Source organism: Cuculus canorus, chromosome 18 (genome assembly GCF_017976375.1).
Source record: "Cuculus canorus isolate bCucCan1 chromosome 18, bCucCan1.pri, whole genome shotgun sequence".
In the NCBI taxonomy this organism is placed as follows: Eukaryota; Metazoa; Chordata; class Aves; order Cuculiformes; family Cuculidae; genus Cuculus; species Cuculus canorus.
Genome location: NC_071418.1, coordinates 5,486,747 through 5,509,871, shown reverse-complemented (window position 1 = coordinate 5,509,871; position 23,125 = coordinate 5,486,747).

Below are 23,125 nucleotides of genomic sequence, written 5' to 3'. Positions count from 1 at the left end.
AAAGGGGGCCAGAAGCTATTTACTGAGGCAAGTGGTTTGTTTGAACTGGATTTTTATTTATTTTCATATTATACTTGTTGACTTCATATCCGCCTTCAGCTCAGCTCAAAGGCTTGGGAGAGGCATGTTTTTCACCAATGTGAACGTGGGCCAGAAAGGAGGGACATTCTGAGAGGCCTCATCAGGCTCAGCCCCAACACTGAGATAAAGCACTACAAACCCACAGGAGGAAGGGAGAAAAAGAGAAGGAGGGGGCAAGAAGGGCCAAGGAACCTTTTTATTAGGAAGGTTAACAAGAGTGCAGCCATGCAGAAGGCTTTATGTAAGAAATACTCTGAGGGCAGCGATGAGCAAAACTTTGCATCGTTTGTCCAATACAAATACATCTGTCAGATGCACATGACATTTTGCACAGGTCTGCTGTTGGAGTATGCCACAGCCATAATCATTTCCTTTCTGACCAACCCACACCAGAGTGCAGGATCTACCCTGATATCATCAGTCTTCCCCCCCATTTCTGATTTGAGCAAAGAGCACGCTTGTCTGCCAAGGCACTCCAACAACACTAACTTCAGGGAACTTCTGAAAGGGGGTAGATTTAGATGAGATATTAGAAAGAAATGTTTTCCTGTGAGGGTGACGAGGCCCTGGCCCAGGTTGCCCACAGGAGTTGTGGCTGCCCCATCCCTGGAGGTGTTCAAGGCCAGGTTGGATGGGCCTTTGAGCAACCTGATCCAGTGGGAGGTGTCCCTGCTCATCACAAGGGAGTTGGAACTGGATGGTCTTTAAGGTCCCTTTCGACTCAAACCATTCTATGATTCTGCCTCTGAGACAAGTCATGAGAATTGGTATGGGGATACCGGAACACAATTTCCCTGTAGTGGTTCCCTAAACACATGTTTAGTAAATGCCTCAAACCCACATTAGAGTGAGAAATAGTATTAAAGCAGGACATGAGGATTTTAGTTGGAAAGTGAGAACAAGGCCTGAGTAACTAGAAGCAGCTCAGTCTCTCTTCAGTCATTACTTAGAGCACAATCAAATCATGAATAAATCTCTCCTAGCCTTACAGAGGGAGTATGTGAAGAAAAATATTAAAATCTTGGCAGTGGTTTCCTATTATTAGCGTGCTGGGCTCCAGTTAAACGTGTCTCACAAAGTCTCATGTGCAGGAGTACTCCAGTACTTACAGAAACCAAGTGAACTTGAAAATGGTCCGGCAGCACCAGCAGCCTCCAGATGTACATCATAGACTGTACTGACCCACCACCCCACGTGCAGTGGCTTGGCACAGCAGATGAAAGGCAGTTTTGAGACCTCTTTCAGAACAACAATAAAATAAGAGACTTGAAGGTAGCCAGCAATTCCCAGCTACTCTGCAGGCTGACTTGGTTCTCTGGCATAGCTTGGACCATATCCTGATGGCTACAGAAATGCCAACCGTGTCTTGTAACAGGGGCAAAAGAAATAATTGAAAGAAACCGAGTTTGGTTTTTGTACTTTGCTTGCCATCAGAAATAACTGAATATTACTCCTCTATCAACTCTGAGGTCCTATGAAAATAGAAAAAATGCAATGAATGCCAAGTTTGTCATTCCCTAGTATTTTCCTTTTCATAGAACAGAATGGACCATTCCATTGCAAAACTGGCTTATGCTCAAAATCAATATTTAAGATATTATCAGTAGTCAAGCTCTTCTGTAAACTGGATTTATTCTTACCTTAGACTGTTATGAAAACAAAAGGATGCCGCTTACCCTGGCCAAGTATCTATTACCTTTACAATAACTATAGGATTTTTTTATGTTGTTTCTGCTGAAATCACTTCAGCATTTGTTCTCCATAAGAATCCTCAGTTCTATGACCTTAAACTGAGAGTATCATGTAGAAGAAAACCAGCAAAACCTGGGCTAAGTCTTTCAGTTCTTTCCTGTACATCAGAAGAAAGTGCAACAGTTTCTCTACAGGCATCTTTCCTCTTTTCCTGTTATGTTTAAATAAAAGAGCATTAAGATTTAATTATGTAAAGTGCTTTTAGCCCAGGCTCAGCAGGCATGCAGCTTTAAAACAATCACTATTCTCAGCTATTTCTGTACAGGAAACCTACTTGTGGAAAGATGCACAAATATAACCTTAAGTGTGGTACATTCCATATATTACAGCACACGTTAACTTCACCATGACTTTCAGAATAAAGTTAATGATTATTAGATGCTATTTTACTAAATGTCCTCTTACCAAAATATACTGGTTTGCCAAGTCTAAATATTTAGGGAAGACATTGTAGTTTAATTAAAATCTTTATGGCGAAAAAGTTCTGGCCATGCCTTTCCAGTCATTCAGAAATCAAATGGCATTTAAAACCTGTCTCCTTATATCCCAAAATATATGGCTTGACACCGGTCTGTTTTGTGAGAAGACTTTACAAGTTTGGGTTTTGTTCTAATGTAATATAAAAACAAATTTTAAAGCTTCGAGGTTGGCTGCAAAGTAGGAAGCACTGTTCAAATGCCAAATTTAACACCTAGTTTTTGTTACTTGAATTTCAGGTGCTGAGGTTGCAAAAGCTAAGGGAAACTTATTTTTAAAGTAGTTTTAAAATTTGACCTCTTTTGTGCTTAATGCAGACACCCTGTATCTGGCATACTGCAAAAAAACTCATCACCATTAACACAGCTGTACACACAACCTGGTGTTATCTGTACAGTCTGGTGTTGGTGGGAGATGGGTCTGATGTGGACTGGGATTAGAATTGGAAAGATATGCATGGAGCACTTTGAAGTGGAAGATTCTGCAATACGCACACAGAGAATTAACTGCAAGAAGAGTCCTTCCCCCAAGGCAAGCATCTACTTTAGAATATTTATTTATTCCTTCATTTTGTGCTTGTTTACCAACAGAGTCCTACTTGTAAGACAATTATGGTAGCAACCTTACATTTTATCAGTCTTCCCAAGCCGATAACAAGCTTTTCCTAAAGCTGCTTTAGCAGAGATTATCAGCCATCATAAACTGCTCTGCATTCTCATTTCCAATTAATAACGATCAAAATTTGAATGAAAAGTCAAAATTTTTTTTTTCCATTTCAGAGAATCAGAACATCCAAGAAAGGCCGGTCACAAAGCTCAGTTGTGTCAACAATGGTAAGATGACTCAAAATGTTTTAACCTGATGGAAGGTTAAACTGTAAAATCTAGCTTATTCTTTAGATCATAATAGCCAAAAATGTTCTATGTTCTGAGGACATGCTCCTTTCTCCGTACACATAGCCAGCAGGAGAAATACTGTAAACAACTTTCTCTAAAATCCTGTGTATTGAGTTTTGTATTTGTTACTGCAAAGCATTTTTAGCCTTCTGGTTATTTAGTGTTGCCAAATACAAAAATAACTACTTCCCAATTTCAATAAACAAATGAACATCAATGTGGTGATCAAGATGTACAAGCTTTGAAAGAAAATAGAATTACATTAGAAGTACTTTCTTCAAGTTTTTCTAAACTAGATAGCATCCCTCTCTGAACTTCCCACTTCAGGAAGGGGAAAAATCCACTGACATTTTCCTTATCAGTTTTGTGAGGATCAGCTTGGGATTTTTGCAGTATTTAACACGCCACATGGAGGAGACAGCATGGATTTGGAGGAGGTTGTCTACAGATAAGACATTTCCCTTGGCTATATTTGCCAAACCACGTAACATGCTGATGACTATTTGCTTTATCCTGTTTCAATACGTTTTATCTTCATTTGCAGGCTCTTAAAGGAGAAAATCATGTTTGAAACAATGGAAAGAGACTGATATGTTTTGTATGTCCAAATATTTGCTACTACCTAAGTAATATTGGCCAGCTGGAACAGGGGAGATGTTGCAGAGTTCAACAGTGACCCTTGAGGACTGGAACAGAGACATATTGGTTATTGCCAGAAGGGAGCACTTTGTCTCCCAGATCCCTTGGAGTAACTTGTTTTTTCTTGCTAGGCTGCAATTGAGTCATCACAGGTCAGTGATGACCATGCATAAATATTTCCTTTTAGAACATCAGACTTCAAAAAACAATACAATAAGCTACCCCACACTGGGTTGAGTCAAATTAGCTGGACTTGAGCAGTCGCAGCTGCTGTAAAAGGAGTTGTGAGACCTACACCAATACCACCATTCAGAGATGCATGCTAAGTGCATCAGGCTCATTACTTTCAAATCATGCTCTGAGGCACCTGAAATATGCCTCGGAGGTTCTTTCTCCACAGGCTTTCCCTATCCTCATCTACCCTTTCCCCAAGGAATAAAAAGAGTCTGTGCAAACATTACTCCAACATCTGAAACTTTCAAGATTCAGCTTCATCTGTCTTTCAGGAGGGTCAAGGTGAAGGCCACCAACCTTCTAACTGCACTAAAAGAGGTATAAAGGGAGGAAAAGATGGCACTCAAACCTCTCCACAGATCTTCACTTTCAGCAGTATCATGGTATCTAATGAAAGGGTTTAGCTATAACCTGTCAACACAAAATGCAGAGTATTTTCTGCAGCATTCCCAGTGAAAGCCCATCGACATCACTAAAAATATTACCATGACCAGTGAAATGCAGAATACATCAATGTTGGCTGAGGGAGCATATTCCTATGAAAGGAGTTGTCATTTATAGTTGAAGAGGTTTGGAAGATGAGTCTTCCTTTATTTTCTCCAAATTAACCACCAAACTCAGTATCAAGGTAGTTATAGTGTAAAAAAATATGAAATGTTTTTCTAGACTTATTTTCCTTGTTAATGGATTTAAATAGTTCCCAGCTGTGCAAAGTTCTTATTATGTTCATTACTTATAATGCACCTCACAATGAAATGATTAATTCAGCACACTTGCAGGCCCTTCATTGAATGCTGTTGATTAAGCAATTATGTTAATCCACTTGTGTTTGTTTTCTCACTGCTCTGATGATAGTTGAGACCAACTTCTTTGCTGAATTATTCCATGTACATGCTAGAAGCTTTGCTAACATTTACAAAGGCCAAATCCACCATTCACAAACAATGTGAATGTGAAAATTGCTGATTATTTGTCTCTAGTGTATTTTGGGTTGCTAAGAAAAGTGCTGGACTGTATTTTTGATTCCTACTGTTTTGGGCCAACTCCTGGAGAAGAGTAACAGATTTTCTGTGTCTTCTTTAACACTGTAGTAGTAATTTCAGGCCAAGTAAATATGAATCCTTTAATTTGGGTGTTCTTGTATTGGTTGCATTCAGTAGTTAATTTGATCTTTTATTTCTATAGGACAGGTTGCAATGTTCTTTTAGAACTGTTGTACAGATGGTTATGCAAGTAACAAATATGCCATTCAGAGTCAGAAACCCAATGTTCACAGGAAGAATATGATAACCTCTCAACATAAACACCACCATGAGATATGGGCAATTATTCCCTTTACTCATTTTAGATTTGATATAAAGCATCAAATGTTTAGAAGAAGGAAGGATATTCTCCTACTTTTAGATGAAAGCATTGTCTGTAACAAAAATGGAAATACTGTGGTAGGAGAAATATGTAATAAATTTTAACAGTCTTTGCTCAGCTGAGTTGGATGGTGCAGTGGTTTAAGTATATTTGTCAGTTACCTACAAAGACATGTGATGGAAATATTTTCAAGAAGCCAGAAACATCCTGCCCCATTCCCCATTCAATATACTCAACTCTCTGGGTGTCCAAGGAACCACCAGCGGTCATTTGTAATAGTTGTCGTTTACCGTTCCGCCAGCTTAGCCAACCACGATGGCCAGCTTCAGTGGAAAGGAAAGACTGATCCGAGTTATACCTCAATAGACTAAACAGTAACCCCGCAGCGGTGCCCAGCATTAGGTTGGCCCAATCATTGGCAGATCTCATGATTAACAGACACATGAAAAATGCTAACAGGCTTCCCATCCATCAGAGGAGCCAAAACCAAAATGCAAAACATTAGCAGAAGCCAAACCTGCACAAAACCAGCTTTCCCAAAACACCTTTGATAACATTTGAGCTGCCCATTTTGAAAACAAGGAAAGGTAAAGCAGCAACTCAGATGCAAAGCAGCAAGATTTAGCTAAATTTTTGCATTTCTTATCCTTGTCTTTTGTATTTAAGGATACACTCATAACAGTTCTACCAATATTTTCTGAATATAGACCATCAATGACCACAGCTTTTATTTCAGGAGGTCTATTTCCGTAGCAACAGCTCATAAAAAGATACTTAGTGAAGCTTAGATCTTTGCAGCTCAGGTTGATATGTTATATATTGGTCACTGCAGTGAGCTGACAGCTTTCCTGCAATGTGGCCTGTGTCTTTTTTATTATGTACATTCTCGGTGAGTGTTGGGGAGATTGATCCCATTCTGGTATCCAGATTTTAAAACAGATGTGAGAGGGAAAAGCTGCAGAGGGCACAGGAAAGAGGAAAAGAAAAAATCTAGTGACCCTGAGGAGAAGCGTTTCAGGAGGAACCTGCTTAGGTTTGACAGAGGCCTGAGAAGCAGCGTGATAGCTTTGTAAAAATAACTTCACAAAACGAAAGTACTAGTTGCTGAATAAACACAACTCTATTAGGGAAAGACTATGTGATAAACAAGGGGAACTGTCAAGGAAGAAATAAGTTCAAGGTCTTGTCCACAGGTCAAGAGCAGATACCTTTCTAGTAGTGATGTTCTAGATAGAGTTTTATTGCTCTTGGTAAGAAACAACAAGGTGAAATGTTATCTTCCTGATGTCAAACTACACAACCAGGTATCACCATCTGAACTGAAATTATATTTCTGTCAAAAGCATCCCTGAGATGGGGGTTTAATTAAAAGCTTGCCTTCTTTCCCTATAAACACATTGAGAGGAAGCATTTATTTTGTCATAAACATTCCTGTTGAGTTCTTAAAAACACAAATAGAACAGCCTGTAGGACAGTTGGCAGTCATAACAAAATCTGTATTATTACTCTAATGAAAGATATTCCTTGTTCTTTTCCAGTTCCTCCAGAAAACAGCATTATCTGGTAGCACCATAACTTAAAGGTAGACCACAGAGCAGAATCACTTCTCTGCCATGCAGTACCTCAATACCTTTTCCTCTCCATACCTTCCCCCCTCCAGACAGTACCTGAGGATTCTGTAGTTGTGATTATGTTGGATTTTAAAAACTGCTTCAAGGAACTGAAGGCACCTAGTACTTACCAAGGCAGTTAAATACAGGATGGAATTTGGTCTTGACATTCATCCACATATTTTATGAATTTTCATATTTAAGCATGGATTTTAAAGCCAGACTTGTTTTAATTCATTTCTATCGTAAACTCGATACCAGTTTCAGTGTTCTCCTAGCTTGGGAAACCTGAGTTGAATTTCTTAACGGAGGAGAAACTGGATCAGAATTCTTTCTTTCTCCCTAAAAGCTGTGCTAAAATTCTGTAGCCAGCTATTATTCTAAAACCAAACCCCGTCAAGTTCAGCAGAAGGAACTTGCCATAACGTAACATTAGACATCATGAAAATCCCAATGGGCATAAGAAGGTGTTGAAGGGGGGTCAAGGAGCATGATAGACATGAAAAGGCTTTTTTCGCAGCTGGTTCCTTTCTCCTATCAACTGTACAAAGGCAGGTGAGGGAGAGAAAGGGCAGCAGAGAAGTGAAGCTGGATTATGAAAGAGACACGCTTTCCATCCATGTTCAGGAAACCAGTGAGACAAAAGGCACACAGCAGCAGCCACATGGCAAGGGGGCTTCAGAAAACAGGCTGCTTCCTCTGTTGTTTCCTCAGAAGCCCAGGATCCATCGCTTAGTTTGTTTTTCCAAGGAAATAATTAAAGATGTGGATAAAAAAGATATAACAAAAGACTGACCCTTCCTTTCTCTCCCCCTTCTTTTTTTGTGCCTACCCACTTTAAGGAAAATCATTTTCATACCCTCCTTCCGCTCCCATACACAATGACAGCCCCAAAACTAGAGCAGGGATTGGTTTACATCTCAGTAGAAGGGAATACTTAAGGAAACCTTTGGCAGTATTATGGATTGAAGTGCAAGGAGATGGTTTTATCAGAAGGCTTCAAGGCTATTATTGTCCAAATAAACACTTGCTTTGCCAGACATGATCTACAGCTGCTGCACAGAGACCCTTGAATTTCATCTGAATTTCAATCTTCCTGTCCTTTGTGCCTTTCCTACTTCACTGTTTTCAGACCTGAATAGCCTACTGTACTGGATTACTTCATTTTTTCCATCTTAATAGGCTTCACTAGGCTCTGACTCCTGACTTCCTGCCCACAACTCTAGTCCCCACTTCATCTAGGTTTAGGAAGCTTTAACACAGTTAGGTGTTTTTTCCCAGTTGCTGGAGGACAGGATGCTCCCACAGACTTTGCTATCATGGTGCAGCATTTCATTGCTGACCAGAACAGTGGTATTTGAGCACAGCAGAAGTCCAGGCTGACACACATTACAGACAGAATTTCCTTGAATAAAGAAAGAAGCAGCTGAAGAAATCTTTCCAGGTTCTCATTTACCACTGTCCTATACCGACACTGTTCTCTAGTCTCACAGACAGGTCCACAAGTGACAAAGCACAACAGGAGAAAATGTTTTTCCAGCATCACTACAGCATCAATTAAAAAGCAGGGAGTGAAATAGTTTCACCAAAAGATCATTTCTGAGCATTTACAAGGGCACAACTACAGGAGGAAGACAGCAGGAACAACTGTTTCTAGAAAGATTTAAGGGTTGGGATTTTTTCCCAAGAAATATTATTTCAGGAAGAAATCACATCAACAGATTGATCAGGAATATAAAACTCTTTATATAATACCATGAGGAATGATTTGCCATTCAGTTTTTTTTCTTTCTCTAATTACCTTTTTCTCTCACGTTTGGTTTTGAAGCTTTCTGAAGTTTACACACCCAAACTACACCCACAGCTCCAGCACGTTAGCATGAAATATCCTCACTACCAAAGCTGATGAAAATATTCATATTTCAGTACTTTTTTAGTGAGTTTAGTCCAGCACTTACCTCAGCTCCTACAGGCAAAGCCTCCTTAAGCTCACTTGGGATGATCGCTCCACTTAACCATTGCAGAGAGCAGAAACTTCACCACAAGCACCTCTCCCTTGAGGCAAATCTTTGCTGATGCCCCGAGGAGGGCTTTATGGGGGCTCTGGGGTGGAATTGCCCACACCTGTGTGCTCAGCCCCACACCCTCATCAGCCCACGAACCGGCTCCAGGTGTGACCATTCTTTTCACTTCCAGGTTTGGCCTATGAGCAAAATACCCTGAGACTTGCTTGTGGCATTGTTTGATGCTGTAATTAATTTCTTTACTTTAATCATGCTATTTTTGCCGAGATGCATAAACTGTTTTCTGTAGTGAACAGAGCAGCCTTCTAATCACAGGAATCTTTCTTTGATCCTCTTTAGAATTAGACTAGTAAAAGCACACACATTGCTATCTTAAATGCACTATTAATGCTGTTCTAAAGTAGTTAATACCTTCATAATGAGTAGAGGTGCAGGAAAAGGTCTTGTAAATTAAGCTTCCAAATTTCAATCCCTATCAGAAGTTCAGAAATAATTATGTTTAGTGTTTAAGCTTGAGAGCTACCAGATTATCAGTGTTCAAGATGCATGGACATCTTGTATCCATGTCCAGAACTTCTGAACTTTGTCCCTAAATTCAGTATCTTTTCTTACTCTAGGTATTAATCTGTGTTTTCCTTCTCCCACTAAGAGCTTTTAGACCTGTGACCTTGCTAGAGAAGTATAAAAAAAGAAGAATCAAACCACCAGGTTCAAGATATTCCCTGCTTACTTCAGTTTAGAGGGCAGATAATGTGCCCCGTTCTGCCCAACACAGAAACTCACAGCAAGACCTTGTCCCTGTTTTTCATGCACACCTGCAGAGACAGCGTATTTTATGCACTTGTTATTGTAGGTAGCATTTTGGAGAGCAACTGTGTGGCTTACAGCAATTAAGCCAAGCTTTAAAGGCAAATCAGACTTTGGTACTTTGGTTTGTTCATGTGCAGCTGAAAAATTAATCGAATGGGTTTTCTTTGTGTGTCCAGCCATTACCCTTTCTGAGTTTCGTGAAGGCAAATCTTGTATCCTCACTCCGTGTCTGGATCTGCAGTAGTTTCTGTAGGTCCCCCATTAGGATGTAGATGGGGATTTTGCATGGGGATAGTGAACAGAGGCATCCTCAGTGATCAGCTCTTGGGTTACAGCACGGCTCACTTTGGCTTGAGGCCGGCAGGTCTAAGTTCTCCGAATGTGCAGATTTTGTTTGTTTTTTATACCTGAAAAGCAAGACTTCATAAGTTTTGACTTTCAAGCCTTAATCTTTAAGTTCCTCACTTTCCACCACCTACTCAAAAACTGAATGCAACATTTCTAAACCACTTCAACTTGATATACCCCATTTAGCTTGCTAAGTCTAAAGAAGCCTTTCACAGTTCTCCTGGTGATGGGCATCAGCACTAAATGTAGCGTATGGGAGCCCCTTGCTTTGAATTTCCTTGGGGCATAGACAAGCCATGTTGTTCCTACACCTTGATGAAATGATGAACAAGAAGAAACCTTGTCTAACTTAGCCAGCTTTGGTTCTGGGTTTCAAAAGCTGCTGTCAGCCAGGAAGGGCTAGATGTTTAGACCATTAAAATTTTCTCCTTGATTGGTCTGGAAAAACAGAGAGACTTCCTTTCATGCCAGCAAATGTAATATACATATGCAAAATAAATACAAGTTTAGTTTCTTTCTGCGCTGCACCATACTACAAATAAACAGACCTGTCCTTCATAGACATACCAGCAGGATTCCTTCAAATGTAGCACGACTTATAGAACTGTAAGACAGTTGTTACAGTCCTTGATTATGTCGTCAGTACATCTCTATCTGTTTTCCCATGAAATTGAAGTAATTACTGGCTTAACGCATGCCTGTAGCTGAACCATGGTCCTACAGATATGATAATAACACTGTCAGGATTTTTATGTGTGTGTCTGTTTCCATTTGATAGATATATATATATTTCTGAGATTCAACTATTTGCATGACTTTTATGTCACCTTTTAAGAGGTCACTTTTCAGTCTTTCTGTTAAAAGTAATAATTTGGAGCAATATAAACAAAGATAAATATATCTGATAAATCTGATCTGATAAATAGCCAGAAATGCTATTTTTTTTTTCCAGGTCCCTTTGTTAGGCAGTCAGAGGTCATTTGTCTTTTCTTCTTTTTTGGCAAGTACTCATAGTAGGATGCTCCTGATTATTTCAGTAATCAGTGAATCCAATAAAATAAAGGAGGAACCTGAAAAGGTTTTCATTCCTATTATGGTTTCTCCATCTCTTTGAAATGATCTCAGCTTTTCTCTTTTAAGCATTGTTTAGGTAGATATTCTTATCACTATGCCTTTTGTTATGTCATCTTGACTCATTCTAACTGCATTTTGGGAGTGCTACCTTCTTGAAAACATCACATTTGACCTGAAACCAACAGTAAGCTACATCGGATAACGAGTCTCTGTGTACATGTGTGGTCTGATGTCAGAGAAATTGCTTGGAAATAGGAAATCAGATGAAATTACATGATTCTTATCTTTTTCCCCTATAGAGGGCATGAGCTGCTGATCTAGAAGTTGCTTGAAGTGAAGGAAAACTGGAAAAAAAGATTTTTCACTAAGTTTTCAGGACTTGTAGCAGATATTAGCGAGGGGCCCTAACATAGTTATTAGCTATGCAAGATTATTGTTTATTTTTACAAAGGAACTAAAGGAGAAAGTATCTATGCTTATTTTTCTTTATTTAACTAAAGAAATTGTATAGCTTTTTGCAAGGGTTAAATAATTTCCTCCTTTCCTGCGCTCCTAAGGCTTTGCTTGCATATGTGTGTGCGCGCGCGTGAGGTTCCCCACTAACCACAGCTCTGTTTTCCAAAAGGAAATTAAAATGAAATACATCAGGCATGCTGGGACTTCACACTTTAGAGACTTATAAAACAATATCGCCTGTTTAAGTTGATTGTCACTTTAACTGCCCACAGCTACTCTTCAGGAAGGGAGCATAAGGTTTTACTGTTCTTAATGGGACAATATCCCCTTCCAATGAGTTAATTTAGGGTTGTGCCGAAACTCCTATTAAAAGCAGGACTATTAATATTTCATTAAAAATGCATATGATGTCAGAAGTAGCAAGAAAGTTACCTGCCTGTCTGCAGGAAAACCATCCTTTTCCCCTGGGGATGTGCTAGCATCCCACAGTGGAGTGGGAAAATGTGCACAAGGAATTATATGTAACTCCTTAGCGCTTCAAGGTCTCTAACTTCTCTTGACAATTCATTGTTTGTGCTTGTACGCATTACTTTCATGATAACAAGCTACAAGTAATGAAAGGGCTGGTAATTCAAGTATCATGGATATTACAAATGACAATGTTTGTTGGCCAGGGAGGATGTGCGAGCGGGGAATCAAGGCATGCTCATTTCTACAGTGCTCATTTCTGGGTCTCTTGTTCCTTCTGGAATGTAGGAGAACAATGGGTAGGGAGCTTTAAGGACATACAATAACCAGTGGTAGCTTTAACAGATAAACAAATGTAGTCTTGCAGGTATACCTCAAATTTGAACGTGTATGAAAAATTGTGTGGCACATCTTCCGCCAGTGTAAGCTTCTGCACTTCCCCGATTGCAAACTCTAAGGAGCTACGACACTGTACAGCATAAAAGGTTATGTTTCAGGAGTTTTAGCTTTAAAATCAAGGGACTTTTTTTTTCATTAAAAGGAGAACTCTTATTATGAGCTTAGCAAATTAAAACTATTTGTTTTCCCACAAGTTAAAAAAAGAAAATAGCAAAACCTTCCAAAAAGTGTGTTTGACCATCAGGTTCCACAGCACAGGGCTGTGGCACTGAAATACCAGGCAGCCAACCTGGGAAACTGCAGCAGTAGGAACAGGGACCTTAATCAAGCTGAGAATCCCAGGCTCCCAACTGCTATCCAAGTACCCCAGGAATATTATTTCTTAAAGGTCCCATCTTATTAATAGCAAAATTGGGGGGGAAATGAATTAAACAAAGAATAATCTGTAAGTAAATTTTTAAATGTTCCTAAAATGCATTCAGCAGTCAGCTAAGGGCATGAGGCAGTGCCAGGATGAGTGCTGGAGCACAGCCCCAGCAAGCACCAGAGCCACCAGCTGAAGAGGAGATGCAGACCAACAATAAGCACGTTGTCCTGCTGCAGGCGAGGGATGGATGCTCCTCATGCAGGACGGCGTAGCCTGCTACCATTAGAGTGAAATATTACTATTTTGAAATATCTTCTTGAATGTTAGATACTTTAGGGACTGCTGAAACCCTAAGGACTCTAAGTGAGACCAGGCAGTTAGTGTTTTATTATTACGGAAGGATATTTTCCAGTTTTGAAGTTGTCAGCATTCATTTCTCATTGCTGATTTGATGCACATATCATCTCAGGAATTTATTTGACTGACAAATGCTATCCAATCCAAACTAAGCCATGCACGTAGATCTCCCTCACTCTGAGACGGTGAGTTGCTTGCAATGCTGCAGGATAAGGCTTCCTTATTAAAATCGAATGAGTAAAGTACCTTCCAAAGAAACTTGAAGCAAGCATTACCTGTATTTTAACACAAAATATTTCATCCCTTGAAAATTGTCTCTACTCTTACTATATCTAACTTTTGGGCCTAAAGTTTTTCTCATTAGGGTATCAAATAGAAATCAATCAGAAAGGTCCCTTTGTCATAGTAATATCTATTTTTTTTATTAGATATCGTTATTAGTCATCATCAGGCTTGCGTTTCCTGAAGGTCAATATATCAAACCACATCCGAATGAGAACATTGAAAAAACATCTTTTCAAATTTTAGAAGCAAAGGCTTTAAGTGATAATTTGTGAGTTGGGTGAGGGGTAATATATTGATAGAGAAAGGCTGCAATATTGCAAGCTTTATTATCCTAAAGTCTCATTTCAAAATTTTGGAACACAGTTCTGGTTTATGAGTGCAGGGCAGAGGGTAGCTACTTATAAAACAGCATTAATATAAATCATAGTTATTACACAAATCGAAAGCAGGTTATATTTAAGGTATTTCTAAGCCTCTAGCTTTAGAGAAATAGGAAATGACTTATATGTATGTGCTTGTAATGTGCTTGGAGATCCATGAATAAAAATACAGTGTCCACCTTAGCGTCGAGGAAGGACGCTGGATCCAGATTGATATACTGCAAAAGTGAACTTTGTGTGGCAAAGCCATATGAAAGGAAGCTGGAGGTCTCTTGCTACTTAACTTTCCTGGTCATTTCCCAGTTCTCTTCCTGGACAATCCAGTAATTCTCAAGATTCCGGCTTTCCTCTGCTCATTTCTTGCTCTCAGTGCCCCATTACTGGGCAGATAGTGTTGTCTCTTTTCCCACCACTTGCCTCAGGAAGGATTTCTAATGTACTTTCTGGCAAAAACAATGTGTTGTGCTGGAGCAGAGAAGTTGGGATCCAGCGTGGTTTTTGGGAAATACATCATAAAAGTCAGATCTAGACTTCAGTACTTCAGCACTTAACAATATTGTGTATCTGGAGTTGGCAGCATATTTATGTGATTGTGAACAGACATATATCTACATTATGTGTATAAATGTGTATAAATATGGTTATATATGTGAGCATATTTCCTTTTCCCCCTGCTGAAATCTGCAAAAATAACATCAGAATTGTCTTTTATCCAAAAGAAAGTTTCTGCTTCTCATGGAAAAGGAAATGCCAAAATTTGAAAGTGTGACAGAAATGTATGAAAACTAGATGGTCAGTCAGAACTAACTTAGGTTTGGAGTTTTTCATTTAATTCAAACAGGCTACCAAATAACTTCTGAAGGCTGCTTCATCTTTGAGGAGATTCATCCTTCTGACTTTGGACCGTATTCAGAGTCAAATAATTGATTTAAATTTGAAACTTATGGTACTCCCCGTGTTCGTTGCCACTTAAGTTTTAGTTCTAGGCAAGCTGTCATGAGCGTGCTTTGCTCTGAGTCTGCTTCAGAAGACTGAGACAACAGCACTGCAGGGACAATGTTCTCTGAACTCTTCCTCAAATTTGCAAATACCATGCCTTTTGACTGGAGGGGGAATAGGAAATAACAAAGGACTGAGAGATATCAGAAACTAAAGTGATGGTGTATATAGGGCATCTGCCTTTTCTGTAAAGTGTCTTCTGTCCTTCACTTTGAAAAAAAAGAAGAAAAGCACAATCCACCAGTAGCATTAAAAAAAAAAATGAGTGCTGCTCTCCATTCTACGTTATTGCAGAAAAGTAATTAAAATCCTAGCTGCTGACTCTTTCCCCTGGGATCAAATTTTTACTGGAAACGAAAAGGAAAGGTGGTTGAACTGTGGAAACATTTACCAGCTGCAGGTATAATACTGTGTCTGTTGTCAGAGTGAACATTTCATTGGTTTATTTCTGGAGGATTATTTAGAGGGTTGTGGTCTTACGTCCAGGGCTAAAGAAAAAAAAAATATAGCCTATGAGGTGTGCCTTCTTTCTACAGAATAGTGATTTGTTATGTGTTTGTCTGAGTTAAATATAGCAGCCAGTCATTCTACACAGTCTGATATTTTATCCTGCTAACTTTTTCAAAAGAAAAAAGAAAAAAAAAAAGAAATTCTTGTTTGGATGAAGAAGTCAGCAGAAAATCCATGGCTCCTGGGTTTGTTTCCAGGCCAGTTCAGGTGCTTAGTGTTGTAAAATTCAATAATCAGTCAACATGATCAGCCAGTTTCAGCAACATTTCGATGGTTTCTGTTCACCATTTTCTTGCCAGTGACAATTCCTGGTTTAGTGTGGTTGTCATCTTTGGAAGTGACCTGAGTTACTTGTTGGGTTCAGTCACTTGAACATGGGCACAGTTGTACCATGTCAGCTCTCGGCTCCATTTAGGATCCATTTAGGATTTATGTGGCAGGGATCCATATCAGATGCCATAGAAGAATGTAAAAGGAGCACAAGCATATGGTGAAAGACGTCCAACGCAGTTGTTATCTGCACCTCTGTGGTTCTTTCTGTGTGTAACTGTGCTGTACTTCCAAGTCGCCTGATAGGCACCACAGAAAGGAATTAAAATCATTGTGAGAGAAGAATAGTTGTGTATCATTGGACTTACTTAATTGCGTGGATGGGAGGAATAAAATGCAGATGACCCAGCTAATGCCTGCTTGTCCAAACAGAAGGTCCTGTGTAACGTAGTTGGTGCTCCATCTTCAGGCTGACAGCTCTGGGCATCTTGCAGATTTCCTGAGTCAGGGTGGAAGAAAGAAGTGTTCTACTGCACTGGTAATTGAACACTTTTTGAGTATAAAGCAACTTCACGATGAGAGTGGTGAGGTACTGGAACAGGTGCCCAGGGAAGTGGTGGCTGCCCCATCCCTGGAGGCATTCAAAACCAGGCTGGATGGCCCTTGGGCGGCCTGATCCGGTGGGATGTCCCTGCCCATGGCATGGGTGTGGGACTGGATGATCTTTAAGGTCCCTTCCAACCCAAACTATTCTATGATTCAGTGACTATGATTCTATGATTCTATGATTAACAGGTCATGTAGACGGTACATTCTTGTTTTTAGCAAAATATGGGGTATTTTCTTAGATTTCTTTTCCATTCTTGAACACAGATTCAGTTTTCTATAGCTACAAACAGTTGCTGCTACTGCAGGAGTCTTTAGTTTTGATTACAACCTTCAGTGGGAAATACCAACTTAATAGCAGTATCTCTGAATGACATCCAGCAGAGATATTTATTTTTCCTAGACGAGATTTATTTGGCTCCCATCCAGGACTCAGCCTTTTCCCTGTACTCCTTGGATTTTTCCTGGAGTCGCCCACTTTTCTTGACTGCCTGCATTCACAGCCCTGGCTCGAGCAGCCCGCAGCCAAGTACATCGCTCTGCACATAGTGGTCTGCCAGTCATTTCATATCAGTTTGTTTAAGGAACTGCATACTGTATCATTTCCTACCCTCACTGTGCAACATAAACTGGCACACTGAGGTTTCTTAGATAGACTTTCTGCTGTCATCCTTTACATTCTCGTTACAGTCTGTAATGGGATAAAGACACGTATAGAGAAATATCGCCCACTTTGGGCATGAGACTATTTACTTAAGCTAACTGAGTTGCATATTTTGGTTTAATAATTACAACTCTTTTTCCTTGCAACAGTTTAGCGAACCCTGCTATTTTCTCCCACTGAAACCCCAAAAGGTATTTACACAGCTCAGTGCTCCTCAGGCTAAACACTGATGTGATACTCTAATAGTGGGAATCACTGCAAAGATCATTGATTTTTATTTTCTGATGAGCATTGAATCAAGGCTATACAGAGAGGCGGTGAGACATTGCAGGTTGGATGGACTGAGGGAAGGAGAGATGCTTCCTGTCATTTCAAGATGCAGAAATGTACCTTAATTCTATTCTCTTAAGAGGAAGTGATACTGAATGGAGCAATAAGTGAATCCAAACTGTTTTCTTGGACGCAAGTAGGTGCTAGAAATGCATTTATAACTATATAAAGATGGAAAAGCATCAAAAGAACTTCTAGGCAGAACTGACACCTTCTGTGGGCAGCTGAAGGTGAATGATAGCTGTTTCCTATGTTTCTTGTCTGGGGAATCATGTCACAAAGAAAGATGAATAGGATTTAAGATAGGAGAGAGGCTATGCTGAACCCAGGAAAATCTCCTGGAACAGCTTCTATGGAAGCAGATAACCTTAGAACAAACCAAGACCTCACCAAGATCCCCAACACCCTTGAATTTACTATTAGCTTTGGAGAAAATATTATTTTCTTATGCTGTGAAAAGAATCTATTTGTCAGATTTCTCTGGAATAAGGATTATAAGAGTTCCATGGCATCCACAATTTTCATTCTGGTTGGAGTCAGATGTGGCAATGGAAAAAGAACCCCATGTTATCTGAACGTGGCCTCTTAGGTGGGATATCTACACCAAGGAAACTAATTTTGTTTTCTTACACATTCAGCACCAGTTTTCTTTTCCCTACTTAGAGCAGATCAAGAAGAGCCTGATGGTGTTTGTGAGGATGGTATTCTGGCTTCCTAAGTCAAGTTAGAGTGAGCAAGCCTTTCTGTCTTTATCATTCATGATTTAAAGTTGTGCTGGGTTTCTTGCTTAATCCAGAGGAAAGTACTATAAGTGGGAACATATTCTGGTTTGCAGTTTATTTTTCTCTGCTTTCCCTTCCCTAATTCAAACAAACCAACAATTTCTTTGATCGGTGCTACTAAATCGAAGGGTGGTATTTCTCTCGTGTCTCCCAGCTATTCCTGGTGGGTTGGATGTGGGTTGTTACAATAAACATAATGAGATACTGGAAATAACTGGAGTGATACCAAGTTGTGTGCTACTTATTTCTTAATCAGGCTTGTTAAATAAACAAAGCATCAAGGCTGAAAAGTGAAAATTTAATTATCTGTTCATTACTAATGCTGCTGTTGAATCATGAAATGTGAAAGTGGAAAAAAACCTGTACAATTTAGTTTAAAACTGCAGTGTATTTGTTATGGCAAAAGAATCACTGATGTGGGTTGAAGGTATCAGTGTGTAAATCCAGAGACATCTTGGCTTAATGCTATTCTAAAACCTAGGTTCCAAAACATAATCATGGCCACTTTCCTCTTTTACTTGCTACTAATTTTCCATAGGTTATGTCTTATTCCATATGTCTCTTTTGTTGAGGTTAATCCATGAATTCAATTTCACACGAGGGACTGCAACTCTAAAGAAGGCCTTTATGTGCCCATCACTCTGGAAATCATAATTGTGCTTAAATGAGAAGATTTAAGCTTTCTAATTACCTGTTCTGATGTTAATAGACATGAGCTGCTGGTGGTAAAAGTGTTAAAAAATCAAATTCATAGAAACACCTTCCAGAGATAAAATTTTTCATTGTTTTTAATTTTTAATGACTATAAAGCTGGTGAGGTCATTCCTGAATCTCCTGAGCAGGGAATGATGTGCTTTCACATGCTGATCTTCGTGCTTATCTGAAATAATATTCCTATATAAGCATGGTCATCTGATATCAGGTACAATAAAAATAGTGGTTTACATTAACTCACTAATACATATTTCTTTATGTGAGTTTTATTCTTTAAATTGGATCATTTGTCAATGCAACTTTTAAATTACAAAACTAAAAAAAACTCTAGAGCAGATTGCAAAATTATCGCTGTAGAGCTTTCTTAGAGTGACAAGCCCAGAGTTAAAGCAGGAAGCTTGGCAATTAAGTATTTCAGCACAATTTTTCTCTTGCCTCTCATTAATGCTCAGGTACAAGAGGAGGTCTTTTCAACCAAACTTCTGCCCAGTCCACTAAAGGATCTGTTCGAAACTCTCTTCTTACTTGGGCAAGGACTGCAAGGACTTTGCATCTTTGGATGCCTTTTCTCTGATGCATTCTTGCCGTTATGCCTGACCCCTCCAGCCACAGTTGTGCTCAACAGCACCTGTCCAAATTTCTTTGTTAGCTAGTTCCCTGCTGTTTGTTGCTTGTTGGGTGTCCAATTTGTAGATCAAAACTAATCATTGGCTGCAAAATGCAATGTATTCAGATTGACAGAGCATCAATGTGGGGGAAGTAAACCTTCCAGAAGTCTCAATGTCTGTTATTTTCTTCTGCTAAAATGTCATACTGCTTAGTAATGTTCATGGATATGTATCCTACTCCACAAAAATGGAATGACTAAGGGGGAGGAAGTCCTTCATATTTAGGAGCTTTTTTTCCCCTCTTCTGTAGTAAGCATTTACATTTATATACGTATATACATGCACACAAATATACATAAATATATAAATATATATTGGCTTTGCCCAGCTCTTAAAAAATGTTCTGCATCTGGTACACGAAGCCACATTTACCACTAGCTGGAGAGAAAACATATTAATATGAAATCAAATATTTGGCTTGTTGAATGCAAGATGTAATTACATTCACTTGAATGCACTTACACCCGGGAAAGAAACCATACTTATGGGAAAAAAAATAATTTTCAAAGGTGTTTTCATGTCTATCCTGGGAAAGGGAAAAAGTAGGGGTAACTTTGCTCTAAATATAATAATCTGCTTCTTTTTAAAAAATATATCTGAAATTTTTTATGCCACAGCTCAAATCCTATAATTATAAAGTAGCCTTTGCAAAGAAGTTTTTCACCTAATTAGTACATGTTGGGTTCATGGAACAATTTTTTCACTAAGGATTTAAAAAACTTTTTAAAGAAGGCATCCAAGAATAGAGGACTAAAGATTTTGGCTGCTCTCTGATCCCTCACAGACCCCACTTCTTGACTTGGATTTGTTCATAAACAACTTTAACCACTTTCCAGACATGTGAGATGAACCTTGCTAAGGACAAGGTGGTGGTTCTTTCCTGGGAGAGCCATGCAAGATGCATGGACAACTGGGATAGGAGCTACTGCAATGAGAAGACATGATCACAGTCCAGAATGGAATGTAATAAGCCCAGTACTGAATAAGTTCGGTAAAAAATAGTCATTGATGTTTTTCTGGGAGCCCAGTCTAAAAAAAACCTGCTTGGACTTACACTTTAGTAGAAGCAGTTAGATAGTTTGCTTAATATTGATAGAGTTTCCCACTTTGCAAAAAACCAAGCACATGCTTAATTTCTTTGCTGGACTGAAGCCTGAGATAGGTGAGATGAAATACAGCGGTTAAAGCAGATATTTGCCTTTCTAGGTAGATTATTCACTCCATATTGCCTTCCTTGAGACCTCAATATTTCAGTTTGATTTCTGGCTATAATAATCTTTGCTATCAAACAAAAGCAGGAAAGGTTTTCATTTTCAAACTTTTTTGGCCAAGTTTTGCCACCTTAAAAGCTACAACAGCATCCCTTGAGTAACCTTGTTCAAAGCAAAGGAGATTTTAATCAGGTCTAAATTTGTCCCTGAAGATTCAGATAAGTTTCAAACAAGCTTTAGAGATGGTGTAACCCAATCTTTTGCAAAATGAAAAATCTATTCTCTCTTTTTTTTAGCTGTTTTTCTTCTAGTATAAATAAAAGACTGGACTTCAAGAACGGCCCTGTTATTGTTTGCATGTCTGATAAGCTGTGTTGGAAGCTCTAGGGTTCCAATAGAAAAGGAAATGGTGCCTGGAAGTTGTCTGTGATCCTTAACTTTTTTTGTTTGTTTTACTGCCGAACCCACTTAAAATCAATCTTAAAGTTGGATGAGACTGCCTCTTTGTTTGTACACATATCATTTAATGATTTCTAAGACTGCGTAATATTCAGAAATAAAGGAGCACAACATTTAGTATTAACTTCACCTTTGGGTGCTACTGATTGCAATTAGCGAACTCCCACGCTTGAAAAGGTTTCTTGTCTAACTGCAAGAGAGCCGAAGGAACTTCATCCCCATTGTTCAGTCTCCTCACACTGTAGTGTGTATCTTTAGTCAAAAAGCAAAGCTGTCAAGACTTCCTTTGGACACGTCCCCTTCTCTGATCAGGGCAATTTCTGCACCACAAAGTAAAATTCAGCCTTATAGTAACATCCTGCATCTGTTTCTTTTGGGGTAGTCTGTTTTTTCTTCCCTGAGAGTTAAACGGGATGTTCAAAGACTTGGAAGAAGGACTAAAATAATCAGCAATTTATCTGACAGCCAAGAGTACGCTTTTGTAGCTGTCAGTCAACTTCTGGAAAGCCACAGACTGTAAGACTGAGGTAATGCGCAAAATGAGACACATGTGTGCAAAAAACACTGTCCCGAAGTGCTTTCAAAATGTCAGTGCTGCCAAATACACTCAGTATTCAGTGTTCATAAATAAGCTTCAGTTCCTAACTTGTTTTAGGTTTCCTAGCAGCTCAAATAACTCCTGACCATTTAATAAATGACAATCGCGTAGACTTTTAAAGCCTTTTTATTTAAAGTTCTCAAAAACATTTGATACATGCTAATTATCTAAATTTACAATCACCGCTGAGGGCAAGGGACTATTATCTCCATCCAGGGATGGAGATAGTATCTTTATAGCTATTTTTATAGCTATAGGCTCTGTCTTTATAACTTCAAGGCCCATCTTTTTTTTTTCCAGCATTTCAGGGGGAATGAGGGAGATGAAACCTGGGTAAAGCTGGAAGCTGTGGCAGTTGGTAGATTTCTTTCTTCTCACATTTTGTTTGTGGAAGTTATTTGCAGGGAGAATTCTGAATTTGGGGTTAAAGGGGAAATGATTGATTTGTATGGGTGCAAATCAAACCACTCTGAAGATCAGCGTGATTGCTGTGAACTCAGCTTATTCTGAAGCTGATATTGAAGTAAGCTATTCAAATGTAGCTGAAACAAAGCTCATCCTACCTTGCCCCCTGCCAACAATTCCATTCTCCAAATTAGAATTTGGCACGGAAAATCTGAGTAATTCTTTCTAAATCAGCATAAATATGAAAAGAAATTCTGAAGTTTTTCAGGCTTCCTGGCAATCAGGTGCAGCCTCACAATGGTCCTGCCCGGGATACCAATGCCTCAGCTCTGCACCCTGCGGTACCATCAGTGCTCAGGTCCCTCCTGAGACTGCCTGCAGCTGCAAAGGAGCTGTGATAGGCAGTGTTTAACTCTGCCCTGAGGATTTCTCCTTGCTGTACCAGTTTGCACCATAAGATTGCAGGCTCTGAGTCCCTGGCCATGTCCCCAAGGTGTTCCTGAGCTTGTTGGGTCGTTGGGAGGTGGTTGCACTGCTGCCTGGACTGCCATCCCACTGTGAGCTGAGGCTCAACAACTGTGTGAGCTGAAGGTTTCTCTTCATACAAATAAAGCAGCCAAAGTGAGACCTAGAGAAGGAAGATTTTAATCTTGACATGTCATTCACCTGCAGGCTTTTGGTGCTAAACTAAGCCACAGACACTTTGTGTTTTCTTCCGTTTGTTTTTTTTTTCCCCCCATTTGGCAGTTCAAGCACTGAAGTTGGCTCTCTTCATTTACTAAGTTTGGTCCCACCGTGCATTTTCTATTCTTCGTTTTCTTTGCATCTTGTTGCTTTTGATATTCAGCCAAGTTCCCCTCTAACGCAACCCAAATCTATCCCTCCGG